Source organism: Cibotium barometz, chromosome 2, assembly GCF_041138505.1.
Source record: "Cibotium barometz isolate CiBa-2024 chromosome 2, ASM4113850v1, whole genome shotgun sequence".
Classification (NCBI taxonomy): Eukaryota; Viridiplantae; Streptophyta; class Polypodiopsida; order Cyatheales; family Cibotiaceae; genus Cibotium; species Cibotium barometz.
The window spans coordinates 25658688-25671786 of NC_141047.1; the positions used below are offsets into that span (position 1 = coordinate 25658688).

At 42.0% G+C, this 13099-nt stretch overlaps 1 long non-coding RNA gene across 2 annotated transcripts; it reads right to left on the bottom strand.

Annotated features, from left to right (window-relative positions):
- Positions 1 to 7345: 7345 nt before the first annotated feature.
- LOC147640859 (uncharacterized) lies at positions 7346 to 9022 on the bottom strand. Of its 2 annotated transcripts, XR_015268507.1 has the most exons (3): positions 8403 to 8715; positions 7536 to 8099; positions 7346 to 7360 (listed from the first exon to the last, which is right to left on the bottom strand). It is a non-coding gene; the product is annotated as an uncharacterized LOC147640859 (long non-coding RNA). The 2 variants fall into 2 exon arrangements; XR_015268505.1 differs by lacking the exon at positions 7346 to 7360 and having other exon boundaries at positions 7923 to 8099; positions 8403 to 9022.
- Between the last annotated feature and the right edge of the window lie 4077 nt (positions 9023 to 13099).

Below are 13099 nucleotides of genomic sequence, written 5' to 3' on the forward strand. Positions count from 1 at the left end.
CCATCTCAGGGTAATCTATATCCCGTGGGCATGGCAAGTGCAGTTTTTGGTGTCACAACCATCATAGTAGCTGGGGGACACCTCATGTTCTTGGAAGGTAGATGTGTAAGTGCATGGGGATCAAATCTGCAACTCTAGTTAACCAAACAATACTAGAGGATGGCTCAAGTCTAGATTGGTCAAGTGTGAGAGGAAAAGTGAAGAGAGAGAAGAGGAAAGGGGAGAGAGGAGGACCAGATTAGGTGCCTGCCCAAGGGAATGTAATGAGTCACAGAGGGGAATGTTGCATGAGGAGAACCAGATTAGGTGCCTGTCCATTGATTAAGCACTCATGGGTGATTGATTAATTCACTTGGATCCAAAAATACTGCTCCACCAAATGCATTTGTATTAAGAACTTTATGTAATAATTCAAGCATGCTCGTCACCTCTCTCTCTCTCTCTCTCTCTCTCTCTCTCTCTCTCTCTCTCTTACATCACTCATTTTACTCACTGGTTTTATAGGTGCCTCTCGCCTATCAATAGCTTGTTATCATGAGTACCACATTCTTGCTACACGTGGCTCCCACGTGTTTGTAGCTTGTTATCATGAATACCACATTATTGTTACATGTGTCTCCCACATGTCTACAACATGTCTACAACTTGTCTACAACATGTTATCATTAATCCCACATTCTTGTTGCATGTGTCTCCCACCTATCTACAGCTTGTTATCATGAATCCCACATTCTTGTTCGGTTGAATATAGGCACCATATTTTCCTCCATCACTCTCTCTCTCTCTCTCTCTCTCTCTCTCTCTCTCTCTCTCTCTCTCTAAATAATCAAGTAAATGTTGTTTTCTAGAGATTCCATGTATTCTTTATGTCAAACCCTTTTACTTGCTTCAAACATGTTATAAATGCTATGGTTCCTCCTCCCCGAGAGGCTATGATACATCCATACCACAAACTATTGAAGGAGGTAGAGTGTGGAAAATTTTACCACACACCACTCAAGGAGGTTAACAAGGAAAATGTTACACAATTTAAGAGTAGAGGCACTTATGTAGGCAGAGTTGTTGAGAATGAAGCCCCTTGATGAGGCCTTGGTACAAAGAGGTTTAGGATGCCAACATACCCTACATGATGTTGACGTGAGAAGTGATAGAAACCTTGTCTCATACTCCTTTAATACTTACTCTTCTGGGTCTTAGCCATCCTCTACATCTGTATCCAAATCAAGCGAGATTTACCTCTCCATGAAGACATGAATTTGCAAGGTCTTAAAGTTTTAAAAAGAATCTGTCCAGTGCCCAGTCTGTTAACTGTTTGTTGGTCACCTTAACCCCAAAAGGGACCTCTAAGTATCTAACAATTTGACCCCTCTTCACCTCCTCACACCCCAATATTTCTCAGTCAAAATCATTTTCCTCAGAGAGGCTGATTAATTTAGACTTGTGAATATTACATTTTGATCTAGAGGCATCAGTAAACTTTTGTATAATGCTTAAGGCCAATCTAGCATTGTCATTATCAGCTCCCAAAAAAGTAAAGAATCATCTTTAAGGCATTGAATGACCAATTGTTCTCCATTGCTCAACTTTAGCCTGGTTACCCACCCCTCAAGCAAAGGCATGTTCTAAAGCCACAATTAGGAGATGAGAAGCTATAGCAAATAATAAAGGAGCAAGAAGACAGCCCTGTCTAATTGACCTGTTTACCTCAAACCCCCCACCACCCTCCCATTCAACAATAATTTGGAGTTTCCTCCCAAGGTATGGGTGTATATACAAGAAGCCATTCTGAAAACGAACCCCATTTTTTCCATCACTCTAGCCACAAATGACTAATGAACCCTATCATAGGCCTTCTCCAAGTCTCTAGCTGCAAGAGAATGCATTTTTGCTTATATTAGTCCTCAGGGCCACATCTCTCCCCAGTATAGCAACATAAATATTGGGATATATAGACCTTCCTTTTATAAAGCCATGCTGTTTCTCAAATATGATCTCCTAAAGGATAGGGGTAATTCTAATAGCAATGATTTTAGCCAAGATTTTGTATATAATAGTCAACAATGTAATAGACCTCCAATGATTAAATTCATTCTATTTAGAAATAAGCTTCACCAACCCTTCCTTTAAGTCCTTATCCAAATTACTTGTTTTAAAGGCATTTCTACACATTCTCCATACAAATTTCTTTAAAGAAGGCCAAAAAGCAATGAAGAACTCCACAGATAGTCCATCCCATCCAAGAGATTTCTCTCTCCCCAACTTTAGAAGGGCATCTCAGCATTCCTCTAGCTCAATATCTCTTTCCAACCATTTAGCCCTATTAGGGTCCAATCTCCTACTAACTTGCTCTAGTAGTTTGGAACCTTCTAATTGAGTAGTCTTCCTTAAGGCTAAGGGTTGACCCCAGATGCTCCACCCATTTCTTGGCTATTAACCTCATCCCTTTCATTTCCTATCAGCTTGGAACCTTCTAATTGAGTAGTCTTCCTTAAGGCTAAGGGTTGACCCCAGATGCTCCACCCATTTCTTGGCTATTAACCTCGTCCCTTTCATTTCCTATCCATTTTCATCCACGACCTTACCTATCACCTCCTTACCCTTCAACCTCCTAGGCAGCTTAAACAAGTACCCATCTGGCTTCCTTTTGTTGTTGAAAATTTTTCATTTATATCTAATTTCCTCTGTCATGGTGCATTTCTCATCTTCACTCTTTAACCCAGCTTGACACTTGAAATACCAAGTTGTCTCTTCAACAGTTAGTTTCCCAACCTGCCTTTTCTGCAAAGATTCTAATAGATAACCCCATCTCTTTCTTTCCTATCTTCTTTCCTCAGCTCTCAATTTCCCAACCCCCCAATTATACCTTGCATTTCATTGGGAAAAGTCCTCCAAGATCCTTGCATGTTACCTCTCCTTTCAAGTATCTCTATTGCCTCTTCAGTCTGATTGACAAATAGGTCATCCTTTAGAAGCAAGTTGTTTACCCTTAGTTTCCTAGTAGGAAACTTATTTGGCTCAACTTCTTCCAAACCCATTATATGCCATCCCCATTTGAGGGGCATGTGATAAGACAATGCAGTACTAGAATCCACAAACATTCTGAGAGTATGAGGAACCCACAGCTTGTTGGCTAAAGAAAACCCTATCTAATATGGATGATGACCCAAAGTATTGCAATCTAAAATAGGTGTGCCCAGGATCTGAGCCCCAATCACCCATCTCCCATCCATCCTTAGGCCTAATCTCCCTCTCAGCCCTTCCCACTACATCTTCTCTTGTTCCATCAATACAGTGCTCCCCCCACATCTATCCCTCTGTTTCTCAACCATATTGAAGTCCCCCATAAATATATAGTGACCCTGAAAATTTAAATTAGCTATCCATTCCCACATCCCACTCCTCACCTTATGATTATGAGCCCCATAGGTATTAATTATACAAATCCTCTCCCCTTCCAAAACCATTTCCACAACCACACACCCATACATTACAACCCAATCCTAGGTCTTCAGAGCTATAAGTTCAACTAAATCATGTGTGTTTAGGTCATTCCATATGAGCAGTTTGGGTGCTAGGGTTTTCTTGATGGTTTGGTTGCCAGCTGTGGAGGTGCACGGGACTGAGCTATTCAGAATGGTGGAATCTAGAAGGGGTTGAGCAACCTCTAGGTTATCTTCAAAGAAAAGAAACTTTTCCATTTCCAGACTCCCACATCTTGTCTTGGTGCAACATTAGTCCTTTGTTCACTTTAGGGTTTCTAAGGCCAACGAGCAACCTATTCAAAATATTAGCATTGCTAAACTTACGGGTGCTGGCTTGCAAACAATAGTTTAGGTGCATTAGTCTCATGATATACTCACGAGTAGATTCTCCTTCTTCTTGCTTTGCTTTTTAGAGATGCATCTAAGGACTCCACTTAGGGCCAATCTTAGTGTGTGCCTTGACAAATGGCGCTTTGAGCCAGGTGAAGCTAGCTTTTTCTAGTATGGATACTTGTCTAAACCACTGACCCGTCTTTCCTTCAAGGGTTAGGCTAAGATCATTGATTCTAATGACATCGCTTGTCTCTTTCAATGCACAAACTTGCACAAAGCACTCAATGTGGTGCACAAGGTCACTTGTGCTATTGTATAATCTCACAAGCTTAGCAATTTGCACTGCTTTGTTTGGTTGAGCCTTTAAAGCTAGACTTAGTGTGGCTGCAAGCATGGGTAGGTGTGCTATAGTCTCTCTTCCTAACACCCTTTCCATTTAAGTCATTTCAAATGACAAGCCTACCTTCAGGTGTGCGACCTATGAGGCATGAAGCACCAGTGACTTGGCTAGGAAGCAAGGGGTCTCGATGCAAGTCCAAGTGGGGTCAACAAGTGTATGTGCATTCGTAGCCATGGAGTTGCATACCCTACAAGGAGTGGCATATGGGGTCCACTACCCATTAGTCCTAGTGTGTTTGGTGATCTCCATCTCATGGTGATCTATATCCCATGGGCGTGGCAAGTGCAGTTTTTGGTGTCACAACCATCATAGTTGGGGGGAGACCTCAAGTTCTTGGCAAGTAGATGTGCAAGTGCACAAGCACCGAATCTTCTAGTATATGTGCATTCACAGCCCTAGAGTTGCACACCCTATAAGGAGTGGGGTCAGAAAGTTTATGTGCATTCGTAGCCCTAGAGAATTGTATACCCTATAACGAGTGGCATATGGGGTCCACTACCCATTAGTCCTAGTGTGTTTCGTGATCTCCATCTCATGGTGATCTATATCCCGTGGGCATGGCAAGTGCATTTTGTGCTGTCACAACCATCATAGCTGGGGAACACCTCACGTTCTTGGCAGGTAGATGTGCAAGTGCACGGGCATCGAATTTGCAACTTTAGTTAACCAAACAATGCTAGAGGATTTCTCAAATCAAGTGTGAGAGGAAAAGAGAGGAGAGAGGAGAGGAAAGGGGGGAAAGGGGGGAGAGGAGGACCAGATTAGGTGCCTGTCCAAGGGAATGTAATGAGTCGTAGAGGGGAATGCAGCAGGAGGAGAACTAGATTAGATGCTTGCCCATCGATTATTGGTGATTGATTAATTCACTTGGATCCAAAAATATTGCTTTACCAAATGCATTTGTATCAAGAAATTTATGTAATAATTCAAGGATGTTTGTTTCCTCTCTCTCTCTCTCTCTCTCTCTCTCTCTCTCTCTCTCTCTCATTACTCATTTTACTCACTAGTTTTACGGGTGCCTCTCACCTGTCATCACTAGTTTGTTATCATGAATACCACATTCTTGTTATATGTGCCTCCCACCTGTTAGTAGCTTGTTATCATGAATACCACATCCTTGTTACATGTGCCTCCCACATGTCTGTAGCTTGTTATCATTCTTGCTCGGTTGAATATAAGCACTAGTTTCCTCCGTCTCCATCTCTCTCCCTCTCTCTCTCTCTCTCTCTCTCTCTCTCTCTCTCTCCCTCTCAATAATCAAGCAAACGTTGTTTTGTAGAGATTCCATGTATTCTTTATGTCAAAGCCTTTTACTTGCTTCGAACGTGTTATAAATGCTATGGTTCCTCCCAAGAGGCTATGATATATCCATACCACAAACTATTGAAGGAGGTAGAGTGTGGGAAATTTTACCACACACTACTCAAGGAGGTTAACAAGGAAAATGTTACATAGTTTAAGAGCAGAGGCACTTATGTAGGCAGAGTTGTTAAGAATCAAGCCCCTGGATGAGGCCTTGGTATAAAGAGGTTTAGGATGCCAACATACCCTGCATGATGTTGATGTGAGAAATTATAGCAACCTTGCCTCAGACTCCTTCAATACTTACTCATTTGGGTCTTGGCCATCCTCTACATCTGCATCCAAATCAGCGAGATTTACCTCTCCATGAAGACATGCATTTGCAAGGTTTTGTAGTAAGCATGCATTACATAGACCATTATGAAAACTCTCCACTTTGTTCACTATTAATTAGGGTATTGACTGACCATCTTCCGGCCCATGTTCTAATAATGGACTACCATTATGAAAACCCTCTCGCTCATTATTCAATGAGCCGACACCACCACCAATGCTCATGCACGCATGAGCTCTCAACATGTATTTGATGGGAATGGCTTGAAGTAAGCACAAGAAATAGAAGTCACACTAGTAGCTAGTGTGCAAACATGTGTCTCTACCATGTTTAGGTGATCCTCTGCTGCTACATGTTTTAGAAATGCAAAAACAAGTAATTGTAAGTTTAACACATGTAATTTGGCAAACCTATCGCCAAGCACAACACCGTTCTTAACATCCCTTGTCTCATTACCTCAACATGTATTTCTATGTCCTTTTTGGCTGCTTATATGCTACCACCAGCTTTTTGAATGAGAGTTAAGGATGGACAGACCCTTGTGTTGCTTCATTTCAAAACATTCAAGTGCATGCACTTGTTGTCGACAAAATTCTGTAAAGCAAATTTTGATTCTCCCCTTTGTTTGATAAATCGATGACAATAACTATCATTAAGCTGATACTCAAAATACATTCTAGTAAAATTGACACATTACTAAGTTCAAAATCAAATTCGAGAAGAGAAATTTGGTGTCATTCAAGATTTAAAAACAAGGTAATATTGGAGAATAGGTAATTTTGTCCCACCCCCATTTGAAAATGGCTTACCAAGTTAAGTATTTTTGTGTCTATATTTGCTTCATTTCCAAACACTAAGAGTGCATGCACATGCTACTGGTCAAATCACGTGACTCGCGCATTGCAAGAAACAACATTTTGAATGAGAATGTCATCAAACACTTCCTAAGTCTTAGCAATTGCACTTCATTCGAATACAGCACCAATTCCATTGGACAAGGAGGAAAGTCTTCATCCTCCAATGCACAATGAGGTCACACTTTTTCCTTTCCGAATGCATCACATTTGGCATTTTGGCATAATACAATTGCATGGCTCTTCCTAGAAACCCCATTCTTGGGATCTCAGCATCATGTACTTTGTCCGTCTCTATGCCTTGCTCACTTGTGCCTTTGTAGTGCACCACATTTGCCATAAACATCTAGCAACAGAGACTCAAGAAATGTATCCAAGTATTACTTACCTTGTAATGCACCACATTTGACATACACTTCTAGCAATGCACTTCCAAGCAAACTATCCAAGATACAATAGGAGAAAGGCACTTGCATTTTATGAGAGGAGGTAACATCCACCTTCATCGGCCCCTATTCCTGAGGACCCTTCACAACATTCAGAAGTCCTCAAGCAAAGCTTCTCACAAGCTGTCATCAGTGCTTGGCTTGTACCACTCCAGTAAAGCATCAGCAGCAAGTAAAGGCACCCATCTGCATCATGTAAAGGCACCCATCTGCGTTTTTGCATCATTCAAAGGCCCCCACATCCGTCTTGAAGGTGTTCAAATGCTTCACCTTTCCCTTTCACCTTGATTTTTAATAAGAAATGCACGGCCTGTTAAAGATTTCGGCAGTGACCAGCTATCATGGCATTTCACATAACATTAATAAAACTTTCACTTGTATCACCCGTCTGCCTTTTCTCCCATCTACTGATGAAGACTTAATGTTTATGCACCCGAGATTGAATGCTTATGCCATGCATGCTTTTGTGGCTGGAGACCTCGCATATCCCATAACATTACCACCTCAATTTGCAAAAATAAATCATGCGCGTAGGGACAATATCCTGATTGCACCAGTATTCTGGATATAAGATGATAAAAGAGACCAGTAAGCCACACACATACCACACACACACACACACACAGTTGTCTTGCTAGCAACCCACACAGCCTGTCCGCATAAGCAAAGGACAAGTAACGCATGGCACTTGAAGAAAGATGAACTACAATAAGAATGCATCAGACAAATAGGGCACTGCAAAACCTATTGTGACCACTGAACCATGTCGCATTACCAAAGACATAGCATTGCATTGAGGAGATAATGTCAGTGCCAACTACAATGTACCCATACATACTTTGTCACATAAGAAGCAATCCCTATAACCAAGACCAAGCTACATTTCTGATCTATCAGCAAGCTGTATCAAAAACTTCAGAAGACTCCCACTAATCATCATCTTCTCACCTGCAGCCATCCACTTTCTCAACCGGTTAGAACCTACCCAACTTGTTGGGCAAATGACAGCCATCCAACAATCATGAAACATTTCTCATTAGAACCAACCGACATAGATGTTGGGGGGCCAAAAACAGGGTAAGCCCCATGACTACCCATATCCTCATACAAAGGGTGGGAATTCGTGAACGCGAGAGGAGAGAGAACCGAGCATGTCAAAAAGTAGGTAGACATGAACGCAACAGGCAATGCAGCAAAAAGGAAGGCCATGTCCTGCAAGGACACAAAAACAGGGGAGGAGGGAGGGCTCACCTTAGGCAGCTGCAATCACTTCTTGGTGGGGGCGGATGATGAAGAAGGTGGGTTGTAAGCGGCGTAGCCCTTGCCGCTGTTGTAGTAGGTGGAGCCGTTGGGGTTGGAGTAGTAGTAGGAGCCGTTCTGGTTGGAGTAGTGGTAGGCGTTCTGGTTGGGCGCGGAAGGCCCATGGTCGCGGGCGCAGTAGTGGTTGCCCTGCGCGTTCGTGCCCGAACCCTTGTACGCGTATCCATCGTTGCCTCCTCCCATCTTCGTCCTGCTGAGACAAAACTCAATACAGTAAAACTCAGTAAGTTCTCTTCTGTGCAGCGCTTGGGCTTCTATATAGCCCTTAGCTTGCGTTTTAGGGCCTGTTCACAACGGCCGCCCGGACAGAGAAAGCCCTTATTTAACTCCTCTAGACTCCAAATGCAAATGCAAATGCAAAAATAAATCTGCGCGCGCGTGTGTGTGTGTGTTATATTGTTTATGCGTGCGCGGGAGAGAGTTGGCGCGTGTGTGTGTGTGTTATATTGTTTATGCGTGCGCGGGAGAGAGACCAACTCGGATAGCTTTCTCCCCAAAAGCTATCCAATATAGCGCGGGAAAGGTTGGGGTTGCATGGGAAGAGGGCTCAATATAGGGTCCCAAGATTTTTTTAACAGGGAAAGGGTTCGCATGCCTGGCAGGGGGAAACCGAGACAAAGAGGAAGAAGAGGTCGTGGGCAAGGCATAGCCCCCAAGAGGAAAGCAAGAAAGATAGGAAGGAGTCGTGGAGGGCACAACAATAAGAGCGCGATGATAGAGAGCTACGGCTCGAGAGCGCGACAGCAGCAAGCGAGAGAGAGAGACAGAGACAGAGCGGCAACTCTGATGGTGAGGGGTACCAACAAGGCGATAGAAAAAAGCATGGTGAGGGGTACCAACAAGGCGATAGAAAAAAGCATGGGAGACAGAGTGTGTGTTGGACCGAGCGTAATCGTTAGTAGTAGGGGGGAAAACATGCATGCATGCGAGCATGTGTGCATCTAGCACATGTGGAAGTGTATGACCATATGCGTGTGTGCATGTATGCCATGCATATATGGGTGCAACCTTATGTGTGTGTGGGCACAGTGTGCATGTGTGTGCTTAATGAGTATTTGCATGCACCGTGTGTGCGTGTATGCCATGCATGTGTGGATGCAGCCTTATGTGTGTGGGTGTGTCCCAATAGGTATGTGTGTGCATCGTCAGTGTGTGTATCGTAGGTGTGAGTGTGTGTGTGTGTGTGTGTGAGAGAGAGAGAGAGAGAGAGAGAGTTCCCAAAATATAGGCCCATCTCTCAAACTGTATTTTTTTCAAAATACAAACACACAAAAAGTAAACGTGCACAAATATAGTTGTTATGGCTCACCCTAACCCTCCTTGAAACACATCCAAAAAGAGATTACCTGGTGAACCGCAACTGTCATGAGGATCTTTCCAATGCCCGAGCTCGTAACCCTTAAGGTCTCCAAGCTGTACAACTCCTTGAGAAGCCATTCCACCGCGTCTCCACGAGCGTTGTCACCGCCGCCGCGTTGCACTACAGGTCCTCATCCCTCCTCTTACCTCACTTCACTCACACACACTCACTAGCATGCATTAGGGAGAGAGATTAGCAAGAGGATTAGCAAAAGCAAGACTCAATTGCACAATTGGAGAGTATGTTGTATTATGAGAGAAATTCACTTATATACATGGCCATCAGTGTTCACACTCACTTAAACTATGGCTGACTAGGCACTTTAGGCCTATATGAGGCCTAATGCTATTACAATTACTACTCTCATAATATATCCATGAAGTACATCACTTAGGACTTCATCCTATCTTGCTACCACATGCTCTTGAAGTGGGAATTGCCATAAATACTCCGTCACACCATTACGGGCGCCCATCCAAGTTGTAGCTTTGGACACTATTACTTCATATGATGAATGTATGACCCTTTGGTGTATTTACCGTGACTCCTTGATGTAAGATAATGGCGGTAGCTCTTGTTAATCCTAGAATTGGATTAACAATAGTATAACTTTAGTACATATCTTCCAAAGAAAAACTATTGTGCATAGGAAAAAGCATTGTGAGGTTTTAGCTAACATATTAATTTAGATTTTCCTTTATCTTATGTATTTCAAAAAAAAAATGGCTAGCATTAGAACAAAAGAGATACCCCTTTGTGTTGACAACTTTTGCATGGTTTTAAATGAAATAGGCTTTTCAAGATTTTAAAGTTTCCACATTTAATAATAAGCTTGATTGAAAAGAGATATATCATTCTCTTGTGCCATTTTATTCTTATACTATTTGTTTCCAAATAGATAGAAATTAGTCTTTTTCTACTCTTAGAAACAAAGATGAAAACCTCACACCAAATCCAAGAACAATCCTCATTTCTCCCTACTTTATATGAAAGAATGATGATCCACCCTCCAAACAACCGATCAAACAAAAGCTTTTTTATCTTTTTCTTATAAGCTAAAATCCCATCCACAAACATTGAGGCCTTCTCAAGGTAAGCCAAAAAAACAAGCCACAGAGGTTAAATATGGTATTGTCAATAAGAAAGAATGGGAGGACCTCACAAGTTCTATCAATTTTTGCAATGTTGCTTGTTTTTGGATATTTTAAGGAATAAAACATGAAAGGAAGAACCCTTCATTAAACAACAATCCTTACCCACCCTTTATTTCCAACCCTTGGTTATATGCCTCAGCTTATCCTTGGTCTGGTTAGATATCCAAAATGGCCAATTAAAATTAAGAATAAAGGAATAAAAAGCGGGTTAAAAATAGAAAAATAATGTTACAAATCCTAAAAAGTAAGGTTAATCTCTCTAGATTTCTGGTCGAACACTATGTTAAAAGGAAATGTGTATGTAATGTAGATAAAGTTTCTTTTGCATAGTGACGGCACTAAAGCTAATGCTAGCGACTAGTTATTTAGTGTCCTCATCCCCTTCCCCCCCCCCCCATTTGACGATACTATGGATAGCGGTTGTGACACAAGATGATTACTCTTTCAAACATAGAAAATGATCTTTTTTGGTATTGCCTTATATCGAGCTTATACCAATATATAGTGTAGGATAGGATTTTTGTCCTGATACTTAGCAAAACATAGGATGAAGATAGTTACTTCAAATTTTTTTCTTTTTCTTTGGCATGTGCTTAGAGTAAAGGTGGCTATGATTTGCTACTTCAAGAAGGAGACTTGGGAAATTAAGTGCTAGTGTTTAGCATTCATTAATTATTATCTCATTTGATTAATTAATTTTGGGGCTACTAACTATATCATTAGCCCTGCTAGCTTTAATTTATTAAATCAATTGAGTTTTACTTATTATTAGGCCAGATGATGGATCTTCTCTCTTTCTATTTATGAGATTAGCAGACCCTACTAATAAGAGAGAGAGAGAGAGAGAGAGAGAGAGAGAGAGAGAGGTGACGAGCATGCTTGAATTATTACATAAAGTTCTTAATACAAATGCATTTGGTGGAGCAGTATTTTTGGATCCAAGTGAATTAATCAATCACCCATGAGTGCTTAATCAATGGACAGGCACCTAATCTGGTTCTCCTCATGCAACATTCCCCTCTGTGACTCATTACATTCCCTTGGGCAGGCACCTAATCTGGTCCCCCTCTCTCCCCTTTCCTCTCCTCTCTCTTCACTTTTCCTCTCACACTTGACCAATCTAGACTTGAGCCATCCTCTAGTATTGTTTGGTTAACTAGAGTTGCAGATTTGATCCCTGTGCACTTACACATCTACCTTCCAATAACATGATGTGTCCCCCAGCTATGATGGTTGTGACACCAAAAACTGCACTTGCCATGCCCACGGGATATAGATCACCCTGAGATGGAGATTACGTAACACACTAGGACTAAGGGGTAGTGTACCCCATATGCCACTCCTTATAGGGTATAAAACTCCAAGGCTATGAATGCACATAAAATTTCTGACCCCACTCCTTATAGGGTATGCAACTCTAGGGCTACGAATGCACATACACTTGCAGATTTGGTGCCCATGCACTTGCACATCTACCTGCTGCCAAGAACGTGAGGTCTGTCCTAGCTATGATGGTTGTGACACCAAAAACTGCACTTGATATGCCCACGGCTTGTCATTTGAAATGATTCAAATTTAAAGGGTGTTAGGAAGAGAGTCTATAGCACAACTACCCATGCTTGCTACCACACCAAGTCTAGCTACTGAGACACAGAGAGAGAGAGAGAGAGAGCGAAGCAGGAGGAGATGACCCGTATTTTGGTGGTAGCTAATACTACCTTATCTTTCTTTTCTTCCATTTATATATAATGGGCTAAATACCCATATACAGGGGCCTTTACCCCAAACAATTTCCCACTTAAAGGCCAATGTGGCTCTAAGCGAGAGTGGTACATTCGAGAATAGTGCTCACCCAATGCCCATCATCTCTCTGAGACATGCGAATCTTTCAGATGCTAAACCCTTCGTCAGAAGGTCTGCAGGATTATCATCCGTATGCACCTTGACAAGCTCAAGCCGCTTGTCCTCAAGTACCTTTCTGATGAAATGATACTTGACCTCTATGTGCTTGGTCTTTGCATGAAAGATCGGATTTCGTGCCAACTGTATAGCACTCATACTATCACTATGCAACACAGGAGTATCAACTGTAACTCCCAAATCTCCCACTAGCC